Below are 12,913 nucleotides of genomic sequence, written 5' to 3'. Positions count from 1 at the left end.
CTATTCCTTTGCAAGTGTTTTATTCCTTAATTTAATGTACTGTACAGTACAAAACAGCAAAAAACAACAAAATAATTATTCGGCCCAGCATCCTGTCTTTGGTTTAGAACAGGCCAAAGAACCTCTTCAGCATCACAGGCTAAATTAGCCCTGGCCAGGCAGCAGGGGTCAAATCCTCTTGCATGCCTGATCCAACCCTGGCACTCATCAACTAAAATATATGAGACTGCTTGTCTTCTTGCCCTTGCTCTTCCTCTGTCTCTTCCATGCTGTTGTCGTCATCGTCCTCCTTCTCCTCCTCCTCTTCCTCTTTCACCTCCTACTCTTCCTCTTCAAAATTACACATTACTGTATGTGGGATATTGATTGAAAAAGACTGGATAGGATTCACAGTTACACTTGTACTAGTGGTCTGACAAAAAAAATAAATAAATAAATAAAAGCACACAACGTCATTGTGAAACAGAAAAAAAAAAGAACAAGCACAAAGGTGAAAAGAAAAATAAGAAAGTCCACTGTCAGAATTTGTAACTCCGGTGTTGTCCTCTGTCTATATGCTTTCCAATGGAAGGTTCATGAGATGTACCTTTGATCTATTTCAGAGAACTGCTTTATCATTGGTTGATCTATATTATCTTCATTAGTGAAAGTCAAGATTCACTTGAATAATTCATGGCAAATTTACAAAAAGTCTAATAGAAATGTGTAGAATATATGATTGACAGTTTAGGACAACTAGATCAAAAATTTTGCATTTAGGTAATGATTTATACGATTAGCTAATGACTTGATGTTTTGAGGGGGAAGACTATTGCACAGAGAACTACAGTATATAATACATTTTGAGCAACATGACAATAGCAACTGAAACTGCACAAATGTATATTTCATTTCTGATCTGAGAAATGCACCAAAGTGACTGAGAAAAACTTTTTTCCTTTTATCTCCATCGAAGGTTCTGATTGGTGTGTGCTAAATTTTGACTCCTAGTGTTTCCAGTTGGGTAATTGTGTGCTAATTGAGCTCAAACTTCGCAGACTTGAGTGAACAATATTGAATGCTTGTGCTTTCTAAATGACCACATGGTGTAAGCACTGAGAAATGCAGGGATTTGTGTGTAGAGTTTTGAAGTAACAGTTCACCAAATATAACTCATGTGTCAAAGCAGGGAATAGTGTTTATAGTTTAGGGAAATGGGTGTGCTTTTTCAAAAATGGCGTTATAGTTTTGAAATTTTAGTTCAAAAGACTGGTTATAGTGTTTTAGCAATTGAGAATTCTTCAGTTCAGTCTTTATGTGCTATAAAGGTAGCCTGGGTTTCCCCATCCTGCCTTGCGCAGCGCGATTTTATTCACGCGCCTAGTCTGTCATGACAAATCATGACGAAGTCATAACGTGGTCTGGCGTTAGCCAGGCTACTAAAAAGGCACACAAATTCCTGTAGAGATACACATTGTCCTGTTTTTGTCAAACAAATGAAAAGCATGTCATCAATGTCTTCTCTCTTGCTGTATCAAATCTCCCCTAGCTTTCCTCAGAGATGGTCTCAATAATGTCAAGTCCAGTTCAGTTTGTGCATGATTAGGCTACATGATATAACTTTTTTTTTTTAATAATGTATCCTAAATTGTGGATAATCAAGCTACATTTCATATGCCAAAGTAAACTTCTGGAGTGTTAAATATTAAAATGAAAAATAAAAACAAGAACCGTACAGAACCGAAAACCGTGACCCTAAAACCGCAATACGAACCGAACCGTGGGTTTTGTGAACCGTGCCACCCCTAACAAGGACATACAGAGACAGGCTCCTCCCAGGATCCATTCTTCTCCTTCTGTTTTTCCATCAGAGCAAGGATGCGCCTTCCAGAAGGGGGATGATATGCCAGGAATATGGACCTGTTTCTGTTTCTGTGTGCCCTTTTTTGGTCCTGTTCCTTTTCTTTAGTCCAGTTTGTCATTCTGTGCACCTGTGTTCCCAGTTACCCCTTATATTAAAATCAAAGTCTGTGCATTCTGTCTCTGTTGGGTCTCTATCGTCCAATATGTGTGTCTTCCCTGTTCAAGTATTGGAGCAATTTAACATTTTATTAAGCACTGTCACCCTGTCTATAACATCTCCGCAATTTACCCTGACTCCGATGCTGGATGGCGTTTGTCCCGATGGAGCCGGAGTGTGTGCTGTCCCTGGCTGTCGGTGGGGATCGCCTGGGGAGGTGCGGAGGGGTGACGGGACTGGTCCGTCCATGGAGACGCGGCGCTGGCTAATGAATCAACAGGTGAACTTGGGCAGCGGCTGAAGTTACCAATTTTGGACAAAGTGGAAAATGCAGAGCTGTGCTGTCTAGCAGGAGTAAAGGCAGTGGCAGTACAGGTCCTTTAAAAAAATTAGCATATTGTGATAAAGTTCATTATTTTCTGTAATGTACTGATAAACATTAGACTTTAACATATTTTAGATTCATTAAACACAACTGAAGTAGTTTAAGCCTTTTATTGTTTTAATATTGATGATTTTAGCATATAGCTTATGAAAACCCAAAATTCTTATCTCAAAAAATTTGCATATCATGAAAAGGTTCTCTAAACGAGCTATTAACCTAATCATCTGAATCAACTAATTAACTCTAAACACCTGCGAAAGATTCCTGAGGCTTTTGAAAAATCCCAGCCTGGTTCATTACTCAAAACCGCAATCATGGGTAAGACTGCCGACCTGACTGCTGTCCAGAAGGCCATCATTGACACCCTCAAGCAAGAGGGTAAGACACAGAAAGAAATTTCTGAATGAATAGGCTGTTCCCAGAGTGCTGTATCAAGGCACCTCAGTGGGAAGTCTGTGGGAAGGAAAAAGTGTGGCAGAAAACGCTGCACAACGAGAAGACGTGACCGGACCCTGAGGAAGATTGTGGTGAAGGACCAATTCCAGACCTTGGGGGACCTGCGGAAGCAGTGAACTGAGTCTGGAGTAGAAACATCCAGAGCCACCGTGTACAGGCGTGTGCAAGAAATGGGCTACAGAGAAGCAGCACTGGACTGTTGCTCAGTGGTCCAAAGTACTTTTTTCGTATGAAAGCAAATTTTGCATGTCATTCGGAAATCAAGGTGCCAGAGTCTGGAGGAAGACTGGGGAGAGGAAAATGCCAAAATGCCTGAAGTCCAGTGTCAAGTACCCACAGTCAGTGATGGTCTGGGGTGCCATGTCACCTGCTGGTGTTGGTCCACTGTGTTTTATCAAGGGCAGGGTCAATGTAGCTAGCTATCAGGAGATTTTGAAGCACTTCATGCTTCCATCTGCTGAAAAGCTTTATGGAGATGAAGATTACATTTTTCAGCACGACCTAGCACCTGCTCACAGTGCCAAAACCACTGGTAAATGGTTCACTGACCATGGTATTACTGTGCTCAATTGGCCTGCCAACTCTCCTGACCTGAACCCCATAGAGAATCTGTGGGATATTGTGAAGAGAAAGTTGAGAGACGCAAGACCCAACACTCTGAATGAGCTTAAGGCCGCTATCGAAGCATCCTGGGCCTCCATAACACCTCAGCAGTGCCACAGGCTGATTGCCTCCATGCCACGCCGCACTGAAGCAGTCATTTCTGCACAAGGATTCCCGACCAAGTTTTGAGTGCATAACTGAACATAATTATTTGAATGTTGACTTTTTTTGTATTAAAAACACTTTTCTTTTATTGCTCGGATGAAATATGCTAATTTTTTTAAATTTTGGGGTTTTCATGAGCTGTATGCCAAAATCATCAATATTAAAACAATAAAAGGCTTGAACTACTTCAGTTGTGTGTAATGAATCTAAAATATATGAAAGTCTCATGTTTATCAGTACATTAAAGAAAATAGTGAACTTTATCACAATATGCAAATTTTTTTGAAAAGAACCTGTAGTGTTTGATCAATCTGAGATCACTTACATGGACACTGAGGTGAGTTCTATGCCTCACATTAATCCTTATATGCCAGTTACAGTTAATTGTCATTACCGTAATGGCCCGTCTGCAATAATGGACAAATGCCAACAGAGTTTTACGAGGGCTAAAAGGCATGCAATAAATTAAATGCAATATTGAAACAGAAGAAGTCAAGACTCTTTCAAACTGTGAATCATGCTAAAGTCATCTGGAACTCTGGGAATAAACTTAAAGGAATACTGGGAGGACATATAAATATAAGAAGTATATGACCAAAAATAGATCAGATACAGAATTTACTTATTGATTCCAATTTGGATTTTTTATGTATATCTGAGACTTGGTTGAATCTTAATGTTCTTTGACCTAATTAATGTACCAGGATATACTTGTTATAGGAGAGATAGGGTCAGTGGAAGGGGTGGTGTTGTTTTTATTTATATAAGGGAGCATTTTAGATGTTTACAATTTGAATTGAAGGTGAACATGGAGTGCTTGGGATTAAATGTTATTCTTTCTCCAAATATGACATTTAACATAGTAGTGCTTTATAATCCTCCATGTCATGATGCAAAGTTTTATAATGAACTGAAGAATCTTCTTTCTACTCTTGATAACTGCTGTGAATGTATGATGTCTGGTGATTTTAATATTAATTGGATGGTCAGTGTTGGGGAGTAACTAGTTACATGTAACGCCGTTACGTAATTTAATTACAAAATAAATGTAACAGTAATTCGTTAAAGTTACTTAGAAAAATGTGTAATTAAATTACAGTTAGAAGATTACAAATGGGGTTCATCTAAAAATTTTCTTTAAAAATCTGGGATATGTTGAATAATATTAATCTGTTGCTTTGCCTGTTTTTGATATGCACGATGCCTTCTGCTAAGGCCATTTATTAAAGCGGTGCTATTCTGATGCTTTTGATTGGTTTGAATTTGGGGTGCACCACGTCTGCCAATTAGGTTAATCCTCTTTGTCAGCGCGTTCATCGTCCCCTTTGTGTGTTGGAGACTAATATTTAAAACATTCATAACAAATTAGCTAGCCTGCTAGCTGCCTTTACCAGACACACTTGTATTTATGAACCCTTTCACAAAAAAATCAAATTTTTTCTCCTTGAATAAGGTTGGTAATGTCAGATCTAACTTGCGATTTTATCAGATTAACCCATTTTAATTTTGAGTGTAATTTGTAAAATCAGTGTTTAGACTACTGCGTGATTTTCAGCTGAAACGTGACTAATGATTTGAAGGATGAAAATCCGCTGCAGTTTAGTTTATTTTCGAATAATATAGATCTATTTTTCTCAAGGGCTTGAAACTTTTCTCTGTAATGATCGATGTTGACCTAACGTGCCACCTAGTGGACAAATCTCTCAATTAGTTTGTCCCATTTTGTTTTGCAAAATCGAGCTATTATCTAGTGAAGCGCCCCAGTTGGTCACTGAATCTAAGCAGTGTTTTAGATGAAATGTAACTTTATTTAAAAAAAAAAACAATACCATGGATTTTATGACACAGCTTCAATGATGGAGTCTGTTTGGATTTGGCAGTATCTATTCTAGAATCTATTCTTTCTTCTGTTAGTGAGAAATAATTATTAGCCCTGTATGGTATAATGATTTCCCTTCACACATAGTGGTAAAAAAAATTATAATAGTATGCAGATTTGTAAAAAAAAAATATTATATCAGTCAGAAGAAAAAAACGTGTTTTTACTACATTATTATAATCTAGAATTGTGTTTTCTCTTAAATATAACTAAAAATAATTATGTAGGAGCCATGTTCTCATTTAAGTTTATAAATTATCTATTATTTTAAATAGATAATTTAGATATTTAGAGAAATCTTTTTTTAAGATTTAAGTTTTTCAAGGCATTGTTACTTGTCAGTGTGTCCTGGCATAGCTATGCAAAATTTTGATTTTGTAACAACATTAAACAATTGTTTGTTATAAGGTCTGGTTTTGTGATGGCTGTACTTTAAAATTAAATTAATATAATCTTAATTCAAGTGATGAAAGATTTTGAAATTCTAACAGTAAACTACTGTAAGGTCACACCTGCTTGATATAAATGCTTGAAAATGATTTAGTTGAAAATATCCATTAGAAACTTAAAAGTAATCAAAAAGTAATCAGATGTAATCAGTTACTTTACTTTTCTAAAGTAATTGAAAAGGTACACTACTTATTACATTTTAAATAGGGTAATTTGTAATCTGTAATCTATTACATTTCCAAAGTAACCTCCCCAACACTGTGCATCAAATATAAAAAAAAAACCATGCAAGACATGTTAAGTGGTAAAAAACTATGGCAGGTTAATTATTTTCTGCAGTAAATAAGTTTCTACTTGCAAAAATGTTCAAATAGATTTTCATGTAAAACTACAAAAACTGTGATTTATATAAAGGATGAAAGGAAAATGAACAACGATTTGTGGAAATTACATTTACATTTACATTTACATTTATTCATTTAGCCGACGCTTTTATCCAAAGCGACTTACAATTGGGAATACAACAAGTGATTCATCCTAAGGAGGCAGATCAACATAGGAAGTGTTCAAAAATACCATATGTCAGGCGTTGTTAGAAGAGTGCAGGCTAGAAGGAGAAGATCAAGAAAGAGAGGAAAAACAGGCTAGAAGGGATTTTTTTTTTTATTGAGTCAGATAGTGTCGAAAAAGATGGGTTTACAGCAGTCGTTTGAAAGCTGTTAAGGAGTCTGCATTCCGGATAGGGGTGGGAAGATCATTCCACCAGGCAGGGACATTGAACGAGAATGTTCTAGACAGTGATTTAATACCTCTCTGTGGTGGTACAATGAGGCGTCTTTCACTAGAGGATCTCAGGCTTCTGGAAGGAGTGTAGATGTGTAGTAGTGAATGGAGGCATCAGTGTCTTGAATTTGATGCACGCTGTAACCGGTAGCCAGTGCAGGGATATGAAGAGAGGTGTAACATGGGCCTTTTTGGGCTCGTTGAAGACCAGTCGTGCTGCTGCATTCTGAATCATTTGTAGAGGCTTGATTGTACATGCTGGAAGACCAGCTAAAAGAGCATTGCAGTAGTCCAGCCTGGAAATGACCAGGGCCTGGACGAGGAGTTGTGTAGCATGCTCTGTTAGAAAGGGCCTGATCTTTCTGATGTTGTACAATGCAAACCTGCAAGATCGAGCGGTCTTAGCTATGTGGTCTATAAAAGTCAGTTGGTTGTCAAAGATAACACCCAGATTTCTGGCTGAAGTTGATGGGGTAATTGTTGATGAACCTAACTGGATGGAGAAGTCATGCTGTAACGATGGAGTGGCAGGAAAGATAAGGAGTTCCGTCTTTGCTAGATTGAGCTGTAGATGGTGTTCCTTCATCCATGCAGAGATATCCGCCAGGCAACCTGAGATCCGTGCAGCTACCGATGGATCGTCTGGTTTGAAAGAAAGATAGAGCTGTGTGTCATCAGCATAGCAATGGTAGGAGAAGCCATGTGCCTGTATGATGGGGCCCAGAGATGTAGTGTATATGGAGAAGAGGAGAGGTCCAAGACCTGAACCCTGAGGAACCCCAGTGACCAGTTGATGAGTTTTGGATACCTCGCCTCCCCAGGCCACTCTGAAAGACCTACCAGAGAGGTAGGATTTGAACCAGTGAAGTGAAGTCCCTGTAATACCCAGCATTGAGAGGGTGGACAGGAGGATCTGGTGATTCACAGTGTCAAAAGCTGCAGATAGGTCCAGCAAGATGAGTACCGATGATTTGGACTCAGCTTTTGCCGTCCGCAAGGCTTCAGTGACAGACAGTAGCACAGTCTCAGTTGAATGGCCGCTTCTGAACCCTGATTGGTTAGAGTCCAGTAGATTGTTCTGTGAGAGGAATAAGGATAGCTGGTTGAAAACAGCCCGTTCCAGTGTTTTTGCTATGAATGGAAGGAGGGAGACAGGTCTGTAGTTGTCTATGAGTGAAGAGTTAAGTGTAGGTTTTTTGAGCAGCGGGGTTACCCGGGCCTGCTTAAATGTAGTGGGAAAAGTGCCTGTGAGAAAAGATGTGTTGATGATGTGTGTGAGCGCCGGTAGGATTGTAGGGGAGATTGCTTGGAGAAGGTGTGAGGGGATATGATCTAAAGGACATGTCGTCGGATGGCTGGAGAGGAAAAGTTTGGTTACTTCTGCCTCTGAGCAAGGACAGAAGGAGAAGTGGGGGGTTCCAGCCGTGATTGTGGTCAATTTTAGTTCCTGTATGTGTGGAGCTGAGAACTTATTATTGATCGATGTAGTTTTGCCTGTGAAAAATGTGGCGAAATCATCAGCTGTTATAGAAGTTGTGGGAGGTGGTGGAGGGGGACAAAGCAGTGTATTAAATGTTTTGAAAAGGTTGCGTGCGTCCGGGGAATTGTTGATCCTGTTGTGGAAGTATGAAGATTTGGCTGTATGTACTTGGGTAGCGAAATATGAGAGCATAGACCGATACATACTGAGGTCGGATGGATCCTTAGATTTGTGCCATTTTCTCTCGGCTGCCCTAAGTTTGGAACGATGCTCACGAAGAACATCGGATAACCAAGGGGTTGTCGGAGCAGATCGTGCTGGCCTGGAGGAGAGAGGGCATATAGCATCTAGACAGGAGGTGAGAGTGGAGCATAAGGTGTCAGTTGCTGCATTAGTGTCCAGGGATGAGAAGTGAGTAGGAGAGGGAAGGGAGGAGGATACTAAAGAAGAAAGATGGGAGTGTGAGAGAGAGCGTAGGTTTCTTCTGAAAGTAACAGGTAGAGGGGTTGGGAGTGCACAAGTAGCAAGATGTAGGTCAAATGTAATGAAGAAGTGGTCAGAGATGTGTAGGGGTTTGACCACAATGTTGTCTGAAATACAATTTCGCATGTAAATGTGATCAAGTTGGTTGCCAGATTTATGAGTGCATGTAGTGATAACACGTTGTAGATCAAATGAAGCTAGAAGTGAATTGAAGTCAGCAGCATAGGGTTTGTGAGTTCAAATGTCTCGCCCGCACGCAAAATGGCTCAATCGAAACTCAAAAAGCAACAGCTTCGCACTTGTAATAGCTCCAGAAGGGAACGATATGAAAAAAAACAAAAGCTTCCCTTGGAGCGTACTCTCAGTTATCAATTTTAATGATTGCAATAAAAACTAGAATTTAAAGCAAAACAATCGCAGGACAAATAACAGAAGAACACTCCTTTTCTAACAGTGAATAGATGTAAATAAAACAAACTAATAACTAAATAGAACAACAGAGTACTTTAAGAAGCAGCTCAAAATTAATATTAACGAATAAGTGAATAGAAACTACAGAGTGCGTTTTAGAAGCTGCTCAAATTTAATATTAACCAATAAGTAAATAGAAACTATAGAGTGCGTTTTAGAAGCAGCTCAAATTTAATATTAACCAATAAGTAAATAGAAACTACAGAGTGCGTTTTAGAAGCTGCTCAAATTTAATATTAACCAATAAGTAAATAGAAACTACAGAGTGCGTTTTAGAAGCTGCTCAAATTTAATATTAACCAAGAAGTAAATAGAAACTACAGAGTGCGTTTTAGAAGCTGCTCAAATTTAATATTAACCAATAAGTAAATAGAAACTACAGAGTGCGTTTTAGAAGCAGCTCAAATTTAATATTAACCAATAAGTAAATAGAAACTACAGAGTGCGTTTTAGAAGCAGCTCAAATTTAATATTAACCAATAAGTAAGTAGAAACTACAGAGTGCGTTTTAGAAGCTGCTCAAATTTAATATTAACCAATAAGTGAATAGAAACTACAGAGTGCTTAAAAGAACAGCGGCTTAAAATTAATACTTAGGAATAAGTAATTAAACAGAAACAACAAAGTGCTTTTAGCAGCAACTCTAAGTAACGACCGCCTAGCGAAATAGTATTAAAGTAGACACTTACGCGCCGTCGTTCTTTCTCGTCTGAGGACTGAACTCACTTTCCCGCAGTATGGAAAGTAAGCAAACTATTTAAGCAGTATTCTCGCTAGCCACGCCTCCTAGGCTCAGTCAGCCGCAAATGTCTCGCCCGCACGCAAAATGGCTCAATCGAAACTCAAAAGCAACAGCTTCGCACTTGTAATAGCTCCAGAAGGGAACGATATGACAAAAACAAAAGCTACCCTTGGCCGTACTCTCAGTTATCAATTTTAATGATTGCAATAAAAACTAGAATTTAAAGCAAAAGAATCGCAGGACAAATAACAGAAGAACACTCCTTTTCTAACAGTGAATAGATGTAAATAAAACAAACGAATAACTAAATAGAACAACAGAGTACTTTAAGAAGCAGCTCAAAATTAATATTAACAAATAAGTGAATAGAAACTACAGAGTGCATTTTAGAAGCTGCTCAAATTTAATATTAACCAATAAGTAAATAGAAACTATAGAGTGCGTTTTAGAAGCAGCTCAAATTTAATATTAACCAATAAGTAAATAGAAACTACAGAGTGCGTTTTAGAAGCTGCTCAAATTTAATATAAACCAATAAGTAAATAGAAACTACAGAGTGCGTTTTAGAAGCAGCTCAAATTTAATATTAACCAATAAGTAAATAGAAACTACAGAGTGCGTTTTAGAAGCTGCTCAAATTTAATATAAACCAATAAGTAAATAGAAACTACAGAGTGCGTTTTAGAAGCAGCTCAAATTTAATATTAACCAATAAGTAAATAGAAACTACAGAGTGCGTTTTAGAAGCAGCTCAAATTTAATATTAACCAATAAGTAAATAGAAACTACAGAGTGCGTTTTAGAAGCTGCTCAAATTTAATATAAACCAATAAGTAAATAGAAACTACAGAGTGCGTTTTAGAAGCAGCTCAAATTTAATATTAACCAATAAGTGAATAGAAACTACAGAGTGCATTTTAGAAGCAGCTCAAATTTAATATTAACCAATAAGTAAATAGAAACTACAGAGTGCGTTTTAGAAGCAGCTCAAATTTAATATTAACCAATAAGTAAATAGAAACTACAGAGTGCGTTTTAGAAGCTGCTCAAATTTAATATAAACCAATAAGTAAATAGAAACTACAGAGAGCGTTTTAGAAGCAGCTCAAATTTAATATTAACCAATAAGTAAATAGAAACTACAGAGTGCTTTTTAGAAGCTGCTCAAATTTAATATTAACCAATAAGTGAATAGAAACTACAGAGTGCTTAAGAGAACAGCGGCTTAAAATTAATACTTAGGAATAAGTAATTAAACAGAAACAACAAAGTGCTTTTAGCAGCAACTCTAAGTAACGACCGCCTAGCGAAATAGTATTAAAGTAGACACTTACGCGCCGTCGTTCTTTCTCGTCTGAGGACTGAACTCACTTTAAATTAAAAACTAGTTATATAATAATTACCTGAAATAATAAATGATTAACATACATTCAGAAAAGAATCACTCAGCCATGACTGAAATAACAGGGACTGAATACTTGGAATACTGAATGATGAAATAACATTTTTGCAAAAATATCGAAAATAAAAACTCAGTCAGGTCACTTATGACCCATGTTATGCATCAAAGGGTTAATTAGCATTAGCTAGCGATAACTGATACACGTCAGTTTTAAGTTAGCTTACTTTGGTACGCAAGCATGCACCGATCGGAATAAAATCATAATTTGATGTTTGAACAAATAGGTTAACATTAGTGTTACGGATTTGTAATTTGATAATCTTGCTTATCTTCGATCTCCGGTTAGCAGATGTCCAGTAAACAGCTGGAATGTCACAAAACTCATTCAGCCAATCAGCAGCGAGATTGATGACCGATTAGCTCTTTCCTCTCGGTAGGAATTGATTGGCTGCTTTGCCCCACTTGTTCGAAGCTTTAGGATTTGCATTAGGACCTGTTCGGTTGTAGTTACAAAGGAGTATGCACCTAGTTCGGACTTCGTTCAGAAATGTTCAGACAACGTTCGGAAGTATTCAAATCTTGTTAGGAAATGTTAGGAATTGTTCAGCTGGCTGATCGCTGGAAGGTACATGCGCTTGCTGTTCTTCGCTTCCAGCACACGCGACTGCACCCAACTTGCCAAAACGAGCCCCTACTCCAAGAAATACGAGATTGACCCGCCACGAGCTAAAGTCTCTCAATATCTTGAATGCTACACATTACAGTGGGTCATTATTTGGACCGCTTTATTTCATTTAATATTTTTTTTGGCCTCTAATACGGGGGCATGAAAAAAGAGATGACATTACCTTGATCGGGTTTGTGAATACTGGGTGAGGGAAGGGACTTTCGTAACTTTTACTTCTCCCATTTGGAGTGAGGGGAGTGACGAAAATCATGTTGGCAGGTGTCGGCACCCTAGATTACCCTTGGTGAGCGTAGTGGTTCAGCGCACAGGTCCAAGGGCATAGAGACACATCTCGAGTTTCTCGTCATCAGCGCATAAATCTTTCACCTTTTACTAAAGATTTCCGTGGAGGGGAACCTTTGCGAGTGACCTGTATTTTTGGGGGCTCTGCTCACAGCAGAGCTACACTATAGTGTCAAGAGCAGAGTCAATCTGACCACCCGCCAGCGTGCAGTGGAACGACGCGCGCCTCGTCATGGTCTGTGTTTGCAGCCTTTGCGCTTCCAGCTTCGTGGCTTCAAATTTCTTTAGCCAGCATGGAAAGACAGCGTTCTCTCGTCCATGACGGGATACAAACCCTGGACGGGATCAAACAAAGATGGCTTCCGCTCTTTTGGCCCCATCAGTGACTCGTGCACTTCGAGCCTTCTTTGTTGACCCCGAAAGCCAGCCTCTGCTGCCTGCGTTGTTGGTATAGTTTAACTGGCACCGCACCCGTACGAAAAATGGAGGTGGCAGAAAGGAGCTCAGTGAACAAAAAGCCTGCCGTGACCTGAATTCGAATCGGGGTTGCTGCGGCCACAATGCAGAGTACTAACCACTATACGATCACGGCGCACCACTGGCTCACATCTGGTGGTGCCGGCCGTCCGAATTGAAAAAAAAGGG

At 38.8% G+C, this 12,913-nt stretch overlaps 1 non-coding gene and 1 pseudogene across 1 annotated transcript; one reads left to right on the top strand and one right to left on the bottom strand.

Annotated features, from left to right (window-relative positions):
- Positions 1-12,913, bottom strand: part of LOC141312754 (uncharacterized) — a 249,274-nt pseudogene that overhangs the window by 31,059 nt on the left and 205,302 nt on the right.
- Positions 12,315-12,429, top strand: LOC141312809 (U5 spliceosomal RNA). The gene has a single exon (XR_012349310.1). It is a non-coding gene; the product is annotated as a U5 spliceosomal RNA (small nuclear RNA).

This window comes from Garra rufa, unplaced genomic scaffold, assembly GCF_049309525.1.
Source record: "Garra rufa unplaced genomic scaffold, GarRuf1.0 hap1_unplaced_005, whole genome shotgun sequence".
NCBI lineage: Eukaryota > Metazoa > Chordata > Actinopteri > Cypriniformes > Cyprinidae > Garra > Garra rufa.
The sequence above is the reverse complement of the archived record's forward strand: the minus strand, read 5'-3'. Positions and strand labels throughout refer to the sequence as shown.